The sequence below is a fragment of the Balaenoptera physalus genome, assembly GCF_965194825.1.
Source record: "Balaenoptera physalus genome assembly, chromosome: 3".
In the NCBI taxonomy this organism is placed as follows: Eukaryota; Metazoa; Chordata; class Mammalia; order Artiodactyla; family Balaenopteridae; genus Balaenoptera; species Balaenoptera physalus.
In genome coordinates, this window is record NC_138890.1 from 128,747,529 (window position 1) to 128,767,292 (window position 19,764).

General features: G+C 42.5%; 2 long non-coding RNA genes across 2 annotated transcripts in view; one reads left to right on the forward strand and one right to left on the reverse strand.

The window, feature by feature from the left end:
• Positions 1-19,764, reverse strand: part of LOC309658605 — a 153,377-nt gene that overhangs the window by 26,634 nt on the left and 106,979 nt on the right. The gene's annotated exons all lie outside the window — the stretch shown is intronic.
• The window catches only part of LOC309658613, a 33,224-nt gene continuing 13,460 nt past the window's right edge, over positions 1-19,764 (forward strand). The window contains exon 1 of the long non-coding RNA XR_014262318.1: positions 1-19,764. This exon is cut by the window's right edge and continues 8,706 nt beyond it. This is a non-coding gene — a long non-coding RNA (uncharacterized lncRNA).

Here is a 19,764-nt window from a genome sequence, read left to right on the forward strand (position 1 = left end):
TGTGTGTGAGAGAGAGAGAGAGAGAGAGAGATCAACACTGATATTGATCAGAACACTGAGAAAAGCCAGCCTCTCCTAAAGAAATACTCACTTATAGCAGAGCAAGCATATACATTCCAAAGACAAAGATAAAGGCATGCATGGGGCCTGTGGAATTTCTAAGGGCTTGGCTCCTGTTTTTAGATGTGCAGACCATCTATTTGGAGCTCCAGGTGGCCCAGCTCTAATGTCAAGTCCAAGCCACGGGCATCAGCATGAGATGCACCCATGTACCATCAGCTGTCAGGTGTTTGAGGTAATGTGCATGAGAGGTTGAGAGCAGGAAAGGTGGAAAGCGTTATGGATAACCCCCAATAGCAGCTAAACAAACCTAGGCAGAACTTTGTCTATAATGGATTTAATGAACAACAATTTACTTAAAATGACATCAAATATTTAGGGACACATTTCGTGTTCTACAGATGTTACCTAAGTGTAAACATAATGTAAGAATAATACTTAGGGGACTCAAAACATCACAAATTGCTTGATGAAAAGTGGTAAAATAGTCTGTTATTATTGTTTGCTTCTTGGTGGAGTTCTTCTTTTGTTAAACTTAGAATAAAGTGACATCACTTTGTCACTTAGCAAATGGTCCTCTGCCTTCTAAGCTGTCCAGCAGATGGTCTAGGTGATAAAGTGCAGCACCAGCTTGATCTTGCTTTTGCTAGCCGCTTCTATCCCGCACTACTGCTATCATTCAGCACCTGTCTGGTCGGCAACCTCACCATGGGTCATTGCTCAGTGTCTCATACCGCAGATCCCATGCATCACAGTCAAGCCACACAGCTCTGAAGGTAAATTACCCACCTTAATGTCAGCTGCTTCAGTGGCTTTGCCTCCCCATCCACTCTCTGCAAGTTTGGTTCTAGCATTAAATTAAAACTCCAGATCCTGGGTTTTTGCAACAAAATTCAAGTTTTGCTCTGCAGAGCATACTTCTCTTTTTCTCTAATCTCAGATTAAAAGCACGTAAAATGTGAGGAGCAGGCAGAGTTAAGCATCCCCTTGTTGACCAAAAAAATCAAAAGAAAGGGACTGTGCACTGACATGACTTTACAATTGGCCAGAACTCCCAAGATTCTGCTGGTTGGACCTTGTACTGCTTCCTTCCCTGTGCATGGATGGAAACATGGGGTTTCCAGCAGACGAGTGTTTTCAATTGGTTGAGGTGGCAGTGGCCCTGCATCTTAGGTATATAGTTTCAAACAGTTGACCTCTTCTAAAAAGTAGATTTTTTTGTTGATTTATTTCATTACATTTTTTTCATTAATCTACTAACTAATTTTTTTTTCCCCTATGGTGAATATACAAGCTAGTAAATCCTGAATAAGAACCAAGAGTTGACTACACTCTAGAGGCCAGGAAAGGTAGTACTCACCTGAGGAAGGGGAAGAAGCAATGCTCCCTGAAAGATGAAGCTGCCCAGATCTGTGGAAGTTCTACCCATTTCCTCATAGAAGGAAATGGTACCTGTGCATTTAGGTGCAGAATCATAATATCTGATGTGTGCCTTTCAGTTCTGGGTGTCTATGAGTAACTTCTGAATAAGGATGTGTAGTTTATTGGTGTTAATACATATTTAAACTGTGCTGATACATAGAAGTAAGATGTGATTTTATTATAGTCTGTTTCAGAATTTTACAAGGTCCAGAGTGGAGTGCTAATATAAATGTAACCAACATAGTATGTTCATTAACAGTACCCATAACCAGGACCTAGTGATTTACCTCTTTGCATTTCATTATGAGAGGCATGTTGGGAGTGGCGGTGGTGGTGTGATAGTTTGTTTGGCTGACATAACAAAATAACACAGACTGAGCGGTTTACACAATAGAAATTAATTTTCTCCTAGTTTTGGCGGCTGGAAATCTAGATCAGGGTTTGGTTTCTTCTGAGGCATATCTCTTTGGCTTACAGATGCCCACCTTCTCACTGTGTCCTCACGTGGTCTTTCCTCTGGTGTCTCTCTGTGACCGAACTTCCTCTTCTTATAAAGACATCAGTCAGATTGGATTAGAGCCCACCCTAATGGTTTCATTTTACCTTAACTACCTCTTCAAAGGTCCTAGTCCCAAATACAATCACATTCTGAGGTACTAGGGGTTAAGGCTTCAACATATGAATTTTGGGGAATACAATTCAGCCCATAGCAAGGGGGATATAGAGAAGGCTGTAGGATAGATATTTTTAAAAGTTAAAATTTGTATAGGATTTGGTGGTTTCAAATGCTCCATGTAAAGCTTAATTTCTAGGATTCCAGGGACTATATTTTAATGATTTCTGGATCATGTCAAAACACTTTAGAAGTTGTTTTTTTTTGTTTTGTTTTGTTTTTGCCAGAGATGAGAATTAACAAAAAAGATAAAAAGGAATTTATATTTTCACTTTATGGACATAAAAAGCATAAAGTTTTACTCCACATGTTCAACTGTGTAAGAAACATATCTCTAGGTCTTTAGTTTCTAATTCTGAATCTGAGCCCCCTCATCTTACTCATCTGGCATAAAATTCCACCCCAGTTGCAGTTCCTTCCTTGCTCTACAGTGGCCATTCAAGATCCCATAGGCCCCAGGCAGAGCAGAACTTCAGGAAGGATTTCTGACCCTAGGTCTACACTGGCTACCTAAGCGCTCCATGAATATTTGTTGTCTGGCTAATGTGTTCCTTGCCCAAGCCTCATGGTCTCTTAGAAGCAAGTAGTGGCTGCAGCACCCCAGAGTGGCCTGGGAGGTCTAGGCATCTCTAATATTTTTCTAGCCTGGGTCATTTAGGGTGGCCAGAGCTTCACTCTCTGGGGGTAGCTGCAAAAATCTCTAGGATGTGCAGTCTCTCTGCTCAGCCCCTTTTCCTATGGACTGCACTCTCCCGGCAGCTGTGCAATGAGAATGTGAGGGACGAGGAGGCAGCTGGCTGTGCAGTCTGAATTCCGCCATTCTAGGAAAATGCAGACACAATTTAGGGATGGCTGCCCAGACCTCAGTGTATTGTACCATATCGTGTGTGTGGCACTGCTCCAGAACCATAGATTTAATTCCAAACTTGACAGTTGTGCCACAGTCTATAAAATATTTACATTGTTTTTCTAAATATATATTATTTACTGTACAGTCTATAAAATATTTATGTGGAAACATTTTCTAAAGACACTATATTCCAAATATTATTTCCAAACCACTGAATATTGGACTGGGAGTCAGGAGACCTGGTTTCTGGTTCTGGCTTTTGGCTACTAGCCTGTGTGACTTCGGGTGGGTCGATTCACTTCTCTGATTTTCTCATGTATAAAGCAAGGGGAAGGAACTGTGAAATATCCAAGATCCTTTACAGCTGTAACACTTTCTGGTTCATTTCCTCTAGGCAGGTACAGACAGGCAACCCTCAGCCCGTAGCAGTCCCTGAGCATTCTGCCAGAGATACCCTTGTGAGTTTTCATCATAGCCCAGAAAGGAGTACCCTGTCTAATGGAAGAAGAGCATCCCAGTGTGGTTGGGAGCAGAGTCTGATGTCTAAATTGCAATAAGAAAAAGAAGTCAGGAATACAAATAGTCTCAGAGGCAAACAATGGCAAAGAATATAGGCTTTGGAGAAGGGCATATCTGGGGGTGAGCCCAGCTTTGGGGCTCTCTATTTTGTGATATTGGACAATTTGTTTAAATCTCTGAACCCCAGTCGTCTTATGTGTAAAATAAGGAGATTAATACTAAGTACTCCCTGGTGTCGTTCTGAGGATTCCTTTAGTTGGAAATGTGAAGTGCATTTTATATTTGATATGGGATATAGTAAGGGTTCAGTAAACATTAACTATTAATTTTGTTATTAGTTTATCAAAAAGTCATCTATGAAGAGACTGCAAATCTCCTTCAAATATCTCCTCAATTATGCCTATCAAATTCTCCCCAAAGAAACCCTTCTGGATTCCCTCATATTTATAAATGGGTTCCTTTATCTGCTAATTTGTTGTCATACAAAATAGATCACAATTGTGAAGATAAAGGTAAGAATTTTGTGGAGTAGGCTATTAGTCCATATCATTTGAATATGATTTTATGATTAACCATTACATTAACTTGTTTGCTTGCAAGCTCTGGGAAGATTTGAACCACACAGTGAATGAGGATGTCTTTTAATGTTAGGGCATCTTTTCCAGGTTTGCCTGGGACAGTCCTAATTTATGCTCCTTGTCCTTCAGTTGTTATTTAAAGTGTAACTTTTTACTCTCAGAAGTATCCTGGTGTAGACAATAATTTATAAAATTACCCTATTTAAGTTAATACTTGTTGGGTTGATTGGTTATTGCTATCAAAAGCTATTTGGGAACACTGTTTTCACAAAGAAGTCAAATTAGACGTTCATCACGTCAACTTCAGTCATTTTCTGGAGGATCTAATTCTTGAACATATGAGTGTGGCCTGCAAGGGGCTGGAAGCTAGCAAAGATGGCTATTTAGGAGTTTCCACAGGGATAGATGTCTCAAGCGTGTCCAAAGTCTTAAAATCAAGCTGGAACTATAATTTGAGGAAAAGGATTATGAGAAATCTGTTTTTAAATTGGATTGTTGGAGAAGGTTTCTTGAGGACATGGCATTAAACAAGTGCAAAAGAGTAAAAGAGAGAAGTGCTACAGTATGTAGGAAAAATTACTGCATTTGAAGGCCCTGAATCAAGAAAGAGTTGGGTATGTTTGGGTAACTAAGAGATCAGTGTGGCTAGAAATCGCTGGGCATGAGCGGAGCCTGACATGCGATGAGGTGGGAAAGATGGACAGTGACCAGGTCGTGCAGGGCCCAGGAGTCTATATAAAGAAACTAAATTTTGTTCCAGGTGGAATAGAAAGCCATTAAGGAGTTTTAAGTGGGGGAATGGCATGATCCAATTTTTGCATAATGTTGGTCTGATTTATAATTTACTTTCCTGCTGTGTGGAGAATGGATTGAGTAGAAGGAAGAGCAAAAGTTGGCACTAGAGAGGGAGGTGTTGGAGTGGATCAGATGAGAGATGATGGTGGTCTGGCCTGGGATGGTGGTCGGTGGAGATGGACAGGTTCATGACACATTTTTCAGGTTGGCTCTATAGGATTTGGTGGTAGGTTGGATACTGACAGTGTAGGAAGTAGACAATCAAGAATGAATGCATGGTTTTTCCTCTAGGTGCTGGGTACTTATAGGGGGAGGTGGAAAGGTAAGTTTTGGGGCCAGAAATAAAGATTTTTGTTTCAAAAATGTTAAAAACATTAAAATTGAGAGGTTTCTGATACATTCAAGTGAAGAGCATCAAATAGGCAGTTGGATAGGTAAATATGGATCTCTGAGAAGTACAGGCTGCAGTTATAAATCTGGCACTCATTAGCATATCCATAGAATTAAATATTGGGAATGATGAGATCACCAGGGGGGAGAGTATATACAGAAAAGGATGGAAGGAAGGAAGGAAAGAAGAGAGGAAGGAAGGGAGGGAGGAAAGAAGGAACGAAGGAGGGGAGGGAGGGAGAGAGGGAGGGGGGAGGGAAGAAGGGAGAAGGAGGAAGAGAGGGAGGAAAGGAAGGAAGGGTAGGACTGAGCCCTGAGTAATAGTAACATGTGAAACTGAGAGAAGAGATGAAGACAACAGTGGAGAAAAAGGAAAGATCCACTGAGATCAGGAAAATCAAGAGAGAGAGTGATGTGACAAAAGCCAAGGTAAGAGAGTGTTCCAGGAAATAGGAAGTAGCCAAATAAGATGAGAACAGAGATGTGTCCATTGGATTTGGTCACAAGGAAGGGGATGACCAGAGACCTGACAAGAACAGTTGAATCATTGTTTTCAGTATTTGAAAATGATATGTTGGGACCTTAGAAGCAGGCGTATGGAGGGGGTTGTTGGGGCCTGGGGAGGCCAAGAATAGGGCAGCTGGTACCTCTGTAAATCATAATTTACATGGTACAGGTTGAACACACATTAGAAGGTCCAGAAGTGTTCATGGATTGACTTTAAAAAAAAGAAACAAAAAATATCCTGCAGTTGACATTCCTTTTTCACTCTGTGAGAGGCAATATAAAGTCTGAAGGACACAGTCTCATAAAAGCCCAACATAGGTTTCTCTCAAAAATAACGTATGAAATGATTTAATTCTATTACCCTCTAAACAGGATTGTTAGGATATTATTATCCCAATTTAGAGATTCAGAAATTCAGGTTAAAAGACTAAGCATCTGGCCAAGACCACATAGCCTGTTGTGGAAGAGACAGGTGTTCCCTGGGTTGGCCTGAGTCCCAGTCCTGTGGTCTTCCCACTCCTCCCCAGGAAAGAAATCCATGACTCATGACCCTTAGGCCATGTTAGCTCCCAGAGCAATGGCCTGGAAGACAGTCATTCTCTTTGTGTTTTACGTTTCTTCTCAGTTCTTTCTCCCTTTCCTTGGTAAACTTTCATTTCCTCCATTTTCTTTTTTGGCCATTCCTTGTGCAGTAGCTGGAGAACCAGTGACCTACTGGGGCCCATCCCTACCTCTTTCTCTTGGCTTTTAATTCTGTGAATGTTTCAGCGTCGAAGGGCAAAAGGAACATGGCAAAGGCAAATAGATGACTTACTAGGTTGGAGAGAGGGAGGGAGAGAATGCACACGGGCAAGACCATTATGTGAGAGACCATGAGGGCTGTGCACACGTGATTTAATTTTCAACAGGAGTCTTATTATCACATTCATGTACAGGGCTGGTAAAAACCTTTTTCATAATTAATTTGAATGATTAGGTTCAGGAGGACATACATACACAGTGTAGTCAGTATTCCCAAACTGAAGCCTGAACAGGCACAGACACAGTTTACCCAGTTGTCTGAGCCTCACTTGGGGACCAGGGAGCACTGAGCCAGGCCAGGTGGCAGCATCACCCTGGGAGTTCTGGTGTGCAAACCACTGGGCAAGCAGGATTTCAGAGGCTCAGAGGACAGAAACCCGGAGAAGATTTCTAGGCACTGTCCCAGGTGGATCATTTAAAAATATCCTTCCCAGAGCAGGACATTCTGCATCTCCCCTGGTCACCTGCTCTCATGCTTCCAAGCTGCTCAGTGACCACAATAAGAAAGGGATGGCTTTATAAAAATTCCTCACAATGGTACTTTAATTAAAAGAAAATCCTAGGGACTTCCCTGGTGGTGCAGTGGTTAAGAATCTGCCTGCCAATGCAGGGGACACGGGTTCGATGCCTGGTCAGGGAAGATCCCACATGCCGCGGAGCAGCTAAGCCCGTGAGCCACAACTGCTGAACCCGCGTGCCGCAACTACTGAAGCCCGCGCACCTGGAACCTGTGCTCTGCAACAAGAGAAGCCCCTGCTCGCTGCAACTAGAGAAAGTCCACGTGCAGCAATGAAGACCCAACACTGCCAAAAATAAAATTAAATTAAAAAAAAAATCCTTCTATGTTCTGTAATACTTAAAAGCTTCATTGTAATAAATGTTTGCAGAAATAAAGCTTTCCTTTGTGTTCCTTTACAACACAGGGAAAGCTGGCCACATTTCCACAGCAGTGTGGGATGCTGAAGAGGCAGGGCCTCTTGAATGTGGGATGAAAATTTATGAAAACAACATGCAAATCAGCATAGTTCCAGTGATTCAAAACAAACAAACAAATGATGGTAACGAGAACGATTGTGCCTCGTGGAGGATTCCTGACTCTGCTTATAGGGTTGTCCAGGTGTGAGAGTGTGTGTGTGTGTGTGTGTGTGTGTCTCAGTGCATGTGTGCGTGTGTGTATGCATGTGTTTGTAAGGGTGACAGAGGAGAAGCAATGAGATCTGAATGCTCCAAGGAAATTAGCACTTCAACTCTTTTTTGCTATGTCCTGAGACCCAGGAATGCCTTCCCTTGTCAGGAATAATAATTATTATTGGGATAAAACAGGGTTATATGTCCATTCAGTTGTGCAGAAGGACGTGTTGTAACATGGACACAACATGCAAGACTATGAGTCAGGCTGGGAGGAATCCCCTTAAATGCTGGCAGGGGGTGCCCTGCCCAGCCGTCCTTTAGAAGACCCTGCTCTGGAATTCTTCCTGGCTGTGTCTCTGCCCTGGGAAAGGAATCTGCAGGTTCAATGGCACATGCCCCTCTAGAGCTGGCAATTCTCTTCCAGGTCACATTCTGGGGAACCAGAGAAATCCCAGAATTCTAGCATGGAACCTGGCCCACTGGATGGTTAGAAAGGTATGCTTGGCTAGGGAAGGGAATAGATTATATTTCACAGTTTGCTAGCTTGACTTGTGACTTTTAGATGCCCAGCCCTATAGTATGTGAGTCTCCTCTAGTTCTCGAGCCCTGGTACCACCACTGTGAGGAGTGGGCCTGGCCAGAGGATGTTTTCTAGTCCTGCGTCAGCCTCTAGTGGTTATGGCGTCCAGACAAATTCATTTTCTCTCTGGGCCTTGGATCCCTCATTGGTCAATCACAGTCATGGTGACGTTGGACCAGATGAGCACTAAGTGCTTTGAGAGAGAAACATCTCTACGAAAGGTAGGGCATTTAAAAATAGTCTCATGGGACTTCCCTGGTGGCATAGTGGTTAAGAACCTGCCTGCCAAAGCAGCGGACACGGGTTCGAGCCCTGGTCCGGGAAGATCCCACATGCCACGGAGCAACTAAACCTGTGCGCCACAACTACTGAGCCTGCGCTCTAGAGCCCGCGAGCCACAACTATTGAGCCTGCGTGCCACAACTACTGAAGCCTGCGCACCTAGAGCCCATGCTCCGCAACAAGAGAAGCCACTGCAATGAGAAGCCTGCTCACTGCAACTAGAGAAAGCCCATGTGCAGCAACGAAGACACAACGCAGCCAAAAATAAATAAATAAATGTATAAATTAGTCTCCTGTGCCTGGTGATCCACAGGGGTTGTGATGCCAAAAGGAGAATGCATATTGCCAGTTCCATGCAAGTTGTATATTCATGATTTCTGAATTGGAATGGGATTCAGTGTTTTAAAAATCTGTTAGATTCATCAAATGAGTGAATCTTGAAATATTAGATTTGCACACAATTGTAGGGTGCTGCACTAATGAATTTAATTTAATTGTGCATACTTGGATTTACAGTCTTCTGAACATAATATGTAAGCTTATGCAAATAACATGCAAATAAGAATTCAAGTGCTTTATATAACCCACCCAAAGACTGTAGCACCATAACCTAGAGCTCATGATAATCAACATTTATCCAACAATTAAACACTGTACCAAGTGATATAGTTTATGAATGAACTCTTGCAAGTCCTCTTCATTCAGGACAAACAGGTGGCCTGCAAGCCCAATATATGGTGATTTTGGTGTAACTAGTGCAGAAGTTACACCAAAAATGTATTTCCTTTTCTCACTTTCAAGTCAGTCGCCCTAACATCTGCCCCTACCCCCTTCTCACCTCATGAATAATTAGCTGGCAGATCTGGCAATCAGACAGGTGCCTATCAAAATGGGGACATGGTAAACTCGTGCTTTGCTTCCTCTTCATTTTGCAGATAAGCAGCCCAAATATCCCAGCCTGCCTCAGGCCCCTTTATTTTGATAAGTGTCTGATGCCAGAAAAGGTGGTCATTCTGGGGTGATGAGGGTTGCCTGCCCACTTGGTTTACCACTATCCTTCACAAATTGGAGAAGATGCCCTGGTTTATCCTCCTTTGTATTCCATAGGCAGGAGAGTTACAACAGCAGACTATGGCCCAGGGAGCCCTGGTGGTACCTTCTATGTCTCTGGCTTCCTTAAAGCACCTGGAAACAGGTTTAATAGTCCACGGCAACGCTGTCCAATGAAAGTGTACTTCAGACCACAAATGTGAGCCACAAATATAATTTTCCATTTTCTAGTGGCATATTAAAAAAGTAAAGAGAAACAGGTATAATTAATTTTAATAATATATTTTGTTTAACCCAAGATCCAAAATAGTATCATTTCCATTTGGGATCAATACAAAAATTATTGAGACATTCTACCTTCTTTTCTTTCTTCAAACTAGGCCTTCAAAATCTAGTGTCTCTTTACCCTTGCATTACATCTCATTTGGGACTAGCCACACTTGAAGTGCTCAATAGCCTTGTGCGGCTGGCAGGTTGGAGAGTGGAGGCACAGAGACCCCACCTTCCCTGACAGGGGCTTACCATTGCAGGAGGCTGGAGATGGGAGGAGGGAGAAACCTGGTTTTCAAATGAACGCACTGCCTGTTGATCTTCGCAGTAATATGAATAACCATCCTATCTTGTATGCCTACTTATGTAATTAATTAGCATTTATATAGCAGTTTATGTTTGCAGAGTGCTTTATTGATATAGTTGCTATTATATTTATCTACTTATATGTAATGCTTTCATGTGTGCCTACCTGTGCTAATTGCTGCTATAATCATTGAAGTTATTCAAGAACACAACTCAGAGTTACCTTCAAGAACCCCAGCAGCCATTTTAGTAACAACCATAAATTCCATCTGCCATCTCCAAAAGTTCTGTCTGTTTCACAAAGAAATTTTTTACCTCCAACCAATATTCTCCAAGTTCTTGGCTGACCTCAGAGTGAAAAACACGTTTAAAAGCAATCTAGTAACTGTCTTTTCCCCTTTGTCAGCTTAAATTTCTCATGAATGAGATAGAAATTTAATGACATATCTTCCAGTAAGAACAACAGCCTCAATACACAGCATCCCAACCTGAAAAGGATAATTACAAGTAATGACCGCTACCATCCAATAACACTGTCTGTAATATCAAATGTCATTCTCACTCCCAATCCAAAACTTCTTTCTGACCAATGGCAGAGTTCCTGAGCAGGAGGGGGACAAGAGTGCAGGCAGGCAGAGACCCAGGCCCTGTGCCCTGGTCTCCCAGGTGACGTGGTACCCTCTTGAACTATGCCCTGGTTTCTGAGAAGAGAAGCAGCCAGGGCTTGTTGAAGAGACAGGCAGAAGACAGACAATTGGAGAGATGAGGGAGCTTGAATAAGCAGTCCTGAGCTATAAGAAACATGGGATTGTGCTGCGGTTGGGAGATTTGAAAGAACATTCCACCTTATCCATTTCCCTCCCCATCTCGTCTTTCCCTCCCCACAAATCAATGAGGGGGAAAAATTACAGCGCTCCAATTCATTCCGTGGTTCTGCTGCTCTCAGTGATTGGAAACGCCAGTGAGGGGAATGACATACATCATGTGATGAAAGGAGAGTACAGAAATATTCACCAACAGCTATGAAATGCTGCTGCTTCCATAGCAAAACCAGGCGGCTCCTGAATGGAACACAGCAACACCACCCAAGAGACTTAAGACCAGCTCTGCTCTGAAGCAATTTTGTGAGCCCAATATTGGGGATTAGAGACAAATATGAGAGATCTTATGCCACAAATCACTGCATACCCAATGCTTCTGCTACCTACTCTGGTCTCCCCTAGGGAAAAGTCATTAAGCCTCTTTCTGTCTCTCTTTAAAATGGGAGCTAAATTAGTAACTTACCACAAAGGAGTGTTTTCTTAATTACTCATGTACAAATTGCTGGGTATTATTGAATGAAAGGTATCAAGGAGAATGCAAGCTATTACCATGATTATTTTTGCTCTAATATAAAGTAGCAAGCCAAAGCCTTTCTATCTTTTGGATTATGTTTCAGTTCAGTGATACTTCAGGGAATGGCCTCTTAGGGCTCTGACCGACCGCCATTAGCACAAGCAGCATTTCAAAGGCAAAGCCTGAGTGGCTGGCGTCCCCAGGCCTGGCTTGATTGATATGATTGGAAGAAAAGAGTAGATTTGGGAGAGGGAATGAGGGCTCGAGTAATGGCCTCGTCCTGAGCAGTCATATCGTGAAAATATTCGTCTTTTTAACCCACTGCTTCCTCTCTCCAAGTGTGTCCGTTTCCCAGACTTGGTTTGAGGGCTGGCCTGGTGAGGCCAGGGCACCCAGACTGATTGCTGCCAGAATCACACTCTGACTTGTTCTGAGGCATCAGACCTGATCACAGGCATCATAAATAAACATGGGTTGACGCAGTATTTCCTTGCTAGAGAAGATGAGAGACAAGCTTTCCTCCATGTTATCTCTAAGGGCATGGGGAAGGAGGGATGTGGGAGGCAGCTTTTCAGACAAATGCCAGAACTGCAGTTTCCTTGAAATCTTCCCAGAGCCAGGGTCTTGTCCTTCCACCAACGGTCTTGCCCCAGGACCAATACCAAAATGAGCACCGCTCATTTAAAAGGGCAATGGTCCTGTCCAGGGAGGGTTTGGGAGTCACACCCTCTGCCTGGGGAATTCAGATTGATAGTAATTGGCCCTGATTTGCTGTTGCATCTTTGAATCATACTGTGATTGTATCTTCAGTGGGAATGTGGGCTAAAGAGAAAGTGACACATATAGTAATTATGCTAGAAAATTGGTGGCGTTAGCATAAGGCCTTGGAATGGTTTCTATGGAATTCTTTTGATCAAAACATTTGCTCTGTTGGAGAGAATACTATAGGATGCTTTGGAGTAATTAGACAAGTTCCATAGTCCAGTGGGACAGAAGGGAGAGGAAGATTATCACTTGCTAGATCTCTCTGTTATATGTAGAGTTGTTTATGCATTTTGCTAAAGAAAAAAACTTCCTCGTGAATTTCAGCATATTATTTTTACTGTTAATGTCCTAATGATAGTGACAGGAGAGTGTTTAAACCCCATTTAGCTTCTGATTCTCTATATAGAAAAATTATTTCTCCTCCCATATGCAATTTTTTGACCATTCATTAGTTGTGCTGCTGCTTTTGTAAGTTTATTTACCGCCTTCTAAATATGTATCTTAATTTACACTTCTAGTCCCACGGGGAGCCTATAAAATGTAAAATCTTGTATAATAGCAGAGACAGCCACAGATATTTTAATATCCAGGGCTGCTTCTGAATCCTAATTTTGCAGATGGCGTGAAGTTCATTTTATAGCAGCTATTGAAAACTCATAAATGCCATCCACATCACTCAGCATCGTCAGTAATCCAGCAGATTGTGTGCCCAGAGATGCTGGGGAAGCAGGAGCAGCGCCCAGTTCTTCCCTAACCAGCCTCCAGCTGCAAGCCTCATAGCTGCCTTGCCTTATCAGCTGCCACAACTCAATCCAGGGCAGCCATGAGGCGAGTCTTTTTGTATTTCTAATCTTCCCGTGGAGAGACACTCGCAGGAGGGTAACTGCTGCACAGAACACACAGGGGAGAAAGGTGAGCGAGCCCCTCCCCTGCTTATTCTCTTTACTTTCCTCAAACGCAAGCGATAGCTGAGGAGGAGGAGCAGCAGGGAAGTGGCAGAGAGGCCACCGCCACATCTGGTCAGAGGCTCGGCGAGACGTTGTTGTGGACTGAATGTGTGTGTCTCCCCCACAGTCACATGTTGAAGCCCTGACTCACCATGTGATGGTGTCAGGAGGGGGCCTTGAGAGGTAATTAGGTTGAGATGAGGTCTTGGGGGTGGGGCCCCCATGATGGGACTGGTGCTCTCCCTCTTCACATCACGCACTGAGGAAAGGCCATTTGAGCACACAGCAAGAAGGTGGCCTTCCTCCAAGTCAGGAAGAGGGTTCTCATCAGAGCCCAGCCATGCTAGCACCCTGATCTCAGACTTCCACCCTCTGGAACTGTGAGAAAATTAGTATCTGTGTTTAAGCCACCCAGTCTATGGTATTTCGTTATAGCAGCCTGAGCCAACAAAGACAGAAGTCATGTAGCCCTTCTTTCAGGATTCCTTTTTTTTCCTTTTTGGTAAATTATCCCTGTAAGAGAAAACAAAAGCTCATAGGATGAGGGAACAGTAAGGGGGGTCAGAAACAGACTCAGAGAATGTATCATTTATCCTCCTGTTCTTTATTTTGCCAAATAGTTATCAAATCCTTACTGTGTTCCAGGCACTGTGCAAGATTTTATTTATATGCAGACAAATTTTTAAATTTGTATATTATATTTATATTAATTTCTATTATTTACAGGTTATATAAGGATTCCCAAGTAATCCTTCCTCTTAAGAACTTATAGTCTAGAAGGGGATATTATAATGGTAGCAAGTCTACCAGTAGGCAGTGCCCTGAGACAATAAGAGCTGGGAAAGAGAAAAAGAATTTCTAGCCTCCAGGAGTTTGGGGAAAAAGGTGGGAATCTGGAGAGACCTTGTGGGAGACATGCCAGTGGGACTGGATATTGTGTGCAGAAGGTGGTCATTTGGCCTTATTGTTCTGAGAAGTTACTTAATGTCAACAAAAGTAGTAACCAATTCCCTCTCCTTTTTCTCCTTTTGCTCCTCACATAGCTGGTTGCCCTTTTGCAAAATCTTTGCTTTTCCCTTTAAAGACTGCCTTTGCAGTTTTCTTGAACTGGATTTCATCTGGATGCAAATTCAAAAGGAGCATGAGGGTAATTTGCTTTTAGGAAGTCCCAGGAGATGGTCTGCTAAAGGCCGGGCAGAGCAGTATATCAAGTCAGTTTGATGAGATGTGTTAGTTCAGAGAAGTCAGAGAACATCTGGTCCCAAAGCAGCTTGGACACAGAGGAGCAAGAAAATGGTCCTATCAAGTTTTGTCTTCAGATTCATCCTAGTTACTTGGGTCACAGTTACAGAGAGAGGAAGCCTGGATGCAGGAGCTCTCTGCTGTGCTCCTGACCTTAAATAGTCTGAGACTTTTAAAGATGAAATATTGTACACATCTATCATAATTTTTCCATTGTGAAGCTGCCTTTTATCCAGAAGCAAATTCAAACTCATTTTCTATAAGATTTCATCCTTCTGTGGCCTGCTTCTCCTCTCTCACCACCTTTTCTCTTTCAGCTTTGTGTAAAGAGATGTGAAATAAAAGAATCAAAATATATGAAGACACATACCATTGCCCCTTGACAGGAAAGAGGTAAACCTTTCCAATGACACCCGCCATGGCTTTCATTCCAGACAGGGTCTCCCATGGTGTGGGAGCCCCTGATCTCACGAGGATCACATCAAATAATGCCATCAGGATGTGATGTGGAGGGACCACCAAGGTTGGGCTGGAAGACTTCCAATCAAGCTGTGAGCTAGAGCTCTCTAGGAAATTTTGGGCCCTGTCATAGGGCAACAACAGGAGTGAGGTGCATAGTGGGAAAAATCTTTTTTTTTTTTTTTTTTTTTTTGTGGAAAGAACTATAGAATGTTAGAGCTGGAAGGGACAAGATAGATCATCTGGTTTAACCACCTCATTTTGCAGATAAGGAAACTGAGGCCCAGAGGGTTAGGTGATGTGCTCAAACTCATGGCAATTAGCCATTGGTCTAGCTAGGATGAGAATCCAGAAAGGAGTAGTCATTAATATTCTGGATCTCCCAGTGAGGTGTTCAAATGGTTAGCTGCAAAATGCTGACCATTTCCCTCTTCCCAGGGCCATTAGGAATAAGTGGTATCCAAACAAATGGATCTAAGTGCTTCACTGCTTCACTCAGTGTATCAAAAAAGATGATACCATTGCTGGTACGTTGTCAACCGGCAACTCAGGCATCATGCATCCTTGGTATTATGGATTTGGTAGGAAGGCACTGAAGCAAAGACTTGGGAACAGTTGTCAGTGGCCCAGGCTAAATAAGAAGGGGTTCTGACACGCCTGAGCAGATGGTCCAGAGGCAATGCCTGGTAGCTTGGATGTCATTCAGCAATGATTGGCCCTGGGCCTAGGGTTTTTATTATTTCATACTATATGTTTATAAATGTACACTATAGAAAGTAAATTAAAATATGGAGAGTAAATATATAGAGTATGTAAGAAATGTCATTTTATATATTTTAATTTTTGAGAGAGAATATATACTTGAGTTAGCCTAAATTAAGTACATATACGACACTACTTGACTGCAATATCACATTTTTTAAGAAAGTTGGAGCAAAGATTAGAGCCAGTGTGTGTGGGACCCTCTGCCACTAATACCACAAATGCTAGCACAGGACCTGGTATGTGCATTCAACAAATAGAGACTATCTGTATTCATCTTCTCATGACAATTGAGATTCAATAACCAATAGGGTGGGCCATTGATCTCTGGGGAATCTGTATGTGAGTGGCAGAACTCCAGCTCTGGAAGATTGGCAGGAAGAAGATGGCATTCTGGTATTCTGTCAAGGAAGGGTTCAGTGATGCTTCTATCTTACAGAGGATCTGGGGCTAGGTTGAAGAAATGTTAAAACTAAGCAGATGGCCCGAAGCTGGTTCCTTGGGCTGGGCCACAGTGGAATGGAAGGTAGGTCTGGAAGATGAGGAACCAGGAGTCTGGAGAAAGAATACCCAGAGATTCTTGGGAACACCACGTCATCTTGGGTCATTCTGCAAGAGAAGGCCTTATTGGAGGCAATGGTGGAGGCTAGCAGCCATGCTGGGCCTAGGTCCAGCATGGGAGGAAGGAGCCTTAATTCCCAGACCATCTGGAAGAAGTAGGGGTGCAGGGGAGAGTTGGGGAGGGACTGAGGCATCAGGAGTCCAGAAATGATCTGGAAGCACATAATCTCTACAGCTCTGTATAGATAGGTTCTTGTTAGCATCATTATTCCTGGAGGAAGATGGAACAGTGGGCTTCCCAGTGTGTTTGTAACTCAGGAAAGAGAATGAGCCAAAGGAGTCCAGTGCTGAAAGGATAAGCAGGGGTGGTTCGTCTATAACACATTAGAAACAAATGATATCTATGCTCTAGAATGAGAAAGACAGGGCTGGTGAAAAGCACTTATTTCTGCTGGGAGGCTGAGTTATATTCTCAGATATAACCTTATTCAGACAAAACTGAATCCAGTGGAAGAACAGTCCACTGTTTTTTTTTTAAGGTAGCAAATTTTACTGTATTTAAAATTATCAGCCTAGATAAGTGAAGAGTTGATAAACGAGCTCAATCTGCATACTGGCTGGTAAGAGCAGAGCTGTGTATAATTACAAGATTGCCCTGGGGGCTGTTGCTTTACTCTGCTGGGTGGGAAAGGCAGTGCTTTGTGAAATGGCAAGCCAGGGCTCTTGGCGGTTAAGCAAAAAGGAGTAATTTCATCTCACCCATTGCTCCTCTGCTTTGTCACTGGGGCTGCATGAGAAATTCCCCAAAGAGAAACATAGTATTCTTGACTCTAATTGAATGAATTCAGTCATTCCCTTTTGAGATGCCCTAGGATTTTCTTTTTATACGTGTACATATGCAAAGTTGCTACGAAAGGGCTACCGATACAGACTTATTTAAAAGATGCAAGGTAAGATTATTCAAAATCCACAGAAAAAATAGAAATCACAATAGGAGGGAGAGTGAATGTAAGTGGAACCGAGAGAAACAGAAATCCAAAAGAAAGATGAAAGCCGCCAGGAAAAAAATGTTATCTGTCATGTATCATCTTTAGCTGTTCATTTCCTTCTTGTACTCAGTTTTTCTATGAAATAGATTCTATCCTCTGTTTTTACCTTTCTCTGTCCTTCATTATTCATTAGGCTTTCTTTTTTGGCTATTGCATTTCTCTTTTGAAACTGTCCTACCAATGGAAGAATGTTGACTGTCCTGTGATACACCTATTTCACACTGGGAGCCAAGACCAAGGGCTTCAAACAAATCTTTTTGGGGAAATGTGAGATTAGAGGTATGAAAATAAAACACTGGAGAGCTAAGGCTCTTTAATTATTTTATTCTGGAAGGGGCTTTAGCACAACACCCACAGCAACGCCTTCTCATGTACCCACCCCTCCCACTTTAACGTGAGCCTGACCCTGTTTCAGGAAGGAAATTGCTTGGTGACCTTCTGGGAGTCATTTAGAAGTGCCCAAGTCAACCCCCAAAAACATTGCTTTTAGAATTATATCACACCAAATAAGACTCACCATGGGGCCATTTCTGCTTGGAGTTCTCTTTAGATACCATGTGGCAGACACTTAATTTTCTCCCCAAATTTATTCTTTTCCTCTTCTTTTAGTAATAGATTCCCCTGAATTTTAGCAAGACACATGGTTGTCCAGAAAAAGACCACATATTACTGGTTACGTAACTGCTGTATATGGCAGTGTGGCTAAATTTTAACCAATGAAGGGAAGCAGATATCTTTTTTTTAAAATAAATTTATTTATTTGTTTTTATTTTTGGCTGTGTTGGTTCCTCGTTGCTGTGCGCGGGCTTTCTCTAGTTGTGGCGAGCGGGGGTTACTCTTCGTTGAGGTGCGCGGGCTTCTCATTGCGGTGGCTTCTCTTGTTGCGGAGCACGGGCTCTAGGTGCATGGGCTTCAGTAGTTGTGGCACGTGGGCTCTAGAGCGCAGGCTCAGTAGTTGTAGCGCACGGACTTAGTTGCTCTGTGACATGTGGCATCTTCCCAGGCCAGGGGTCAAACCGGTGTCCCCCGCATTGGCAGGTGGATTCTTAACCACTGCGCCACCAGGGAAGCCTGGGAAGCAGATATCTTATATCTTACTTTTGTGGCTGAGGTCAAATGAGAAGGCAGGAGCTGGGGCAGCCATTCTGGACCAAGAGAATAACCATTAGATGAGATTTGGTCAGTGTAAGAGAAAAGAAAATGCACTACTGTGGTGAAGTGTCAGGGGTCAGAACACCTGGAAGGTTCTAGTCACTTTGCTCACTAGCAAGTCATATGACTTTGAGAAAATCATATAGTTTCTCAAGCCTTTCAATATCCTCATACTGAATGATAGCAAAAAAGAAGTGCTCTATCTCATAGGGTTATTGTGGGGACTCAATGATATCATTCATGTAAGAACTATATGTAAAGCATGAGTCATTTTAAACTGCAATAGCTTATGCTTGATACATTTATAGGCAAAATAAATTTTATCCTTTTGAGTAAAAGCAGGTATTTTGCTGAACATATCTTATAGGAGAAGCATCTAAATTCACAGTCTTTTAGAGACGTGCCTATTCAAGAATAATAGTATTACCAGGAGAAATCATTTGTTTCCAAAGCCCTAAACTTGCCCAAATTATTAGTGGTCTTCTGATGACCCTTTACTTTTCCCTATAATTTTCTGCTGTCATCAGCAACAGATGGGTTTCGTATTTTGACAGATTTGGTGAGAAAAATTATTCTGCCAAGACTCAGACAGATGTATAACAGCTGTACCAATATGTGACAAGTTGATGGGCATGGTGGATGTCTGTTCACCTGTGCTTGTGAAGTTGAAATTGGAGACCCTAATATTATAAAGGGCAGCTGTCTGTAATTCTGTTCACTCAGTGTGGTCTAATATCATTTCAGAATTACCCAGTACATTCTCCACATACCCAACAAGCTGTTCACGCTACTGATGCTTAAAGAGGCTTCTCCTGAGTATGACATCCAAAGGCTGAACATGTTACCTGACCTTCTGCATACTTCTGAATGTAAAATTGAGCATCGCCCAATTTTGACCCATTATTTTTATCAGTACCACTGAAGTGTCACAAGGTAGCTTTTGAGCCATTCTTTAAGATATCATATAAAATTTCTGGAGCAAGAAGGCATTGGGAAAGATTTTATAAGCCCAGGGAAGACCCCTTAAAATGGGTGATACCAATGGCAAATACAAAATCATTGGTGAGGTCTTGTTATATCTGGTACCTATTTTGTTACCAAAGGATTAAGTATATCAAATGGCATTTATATGGGTTTTTCCACAAAGTAACCCTGTTGAGAGTCATATAAAGATACATAAACCTAAGGATAAGACCTGACAAAAAACATTTGCCAGAGGATAAGAGAAAGGAGAAACCAAAGTAATATCATGATTGTCATACACCATAGTCCCAAAAC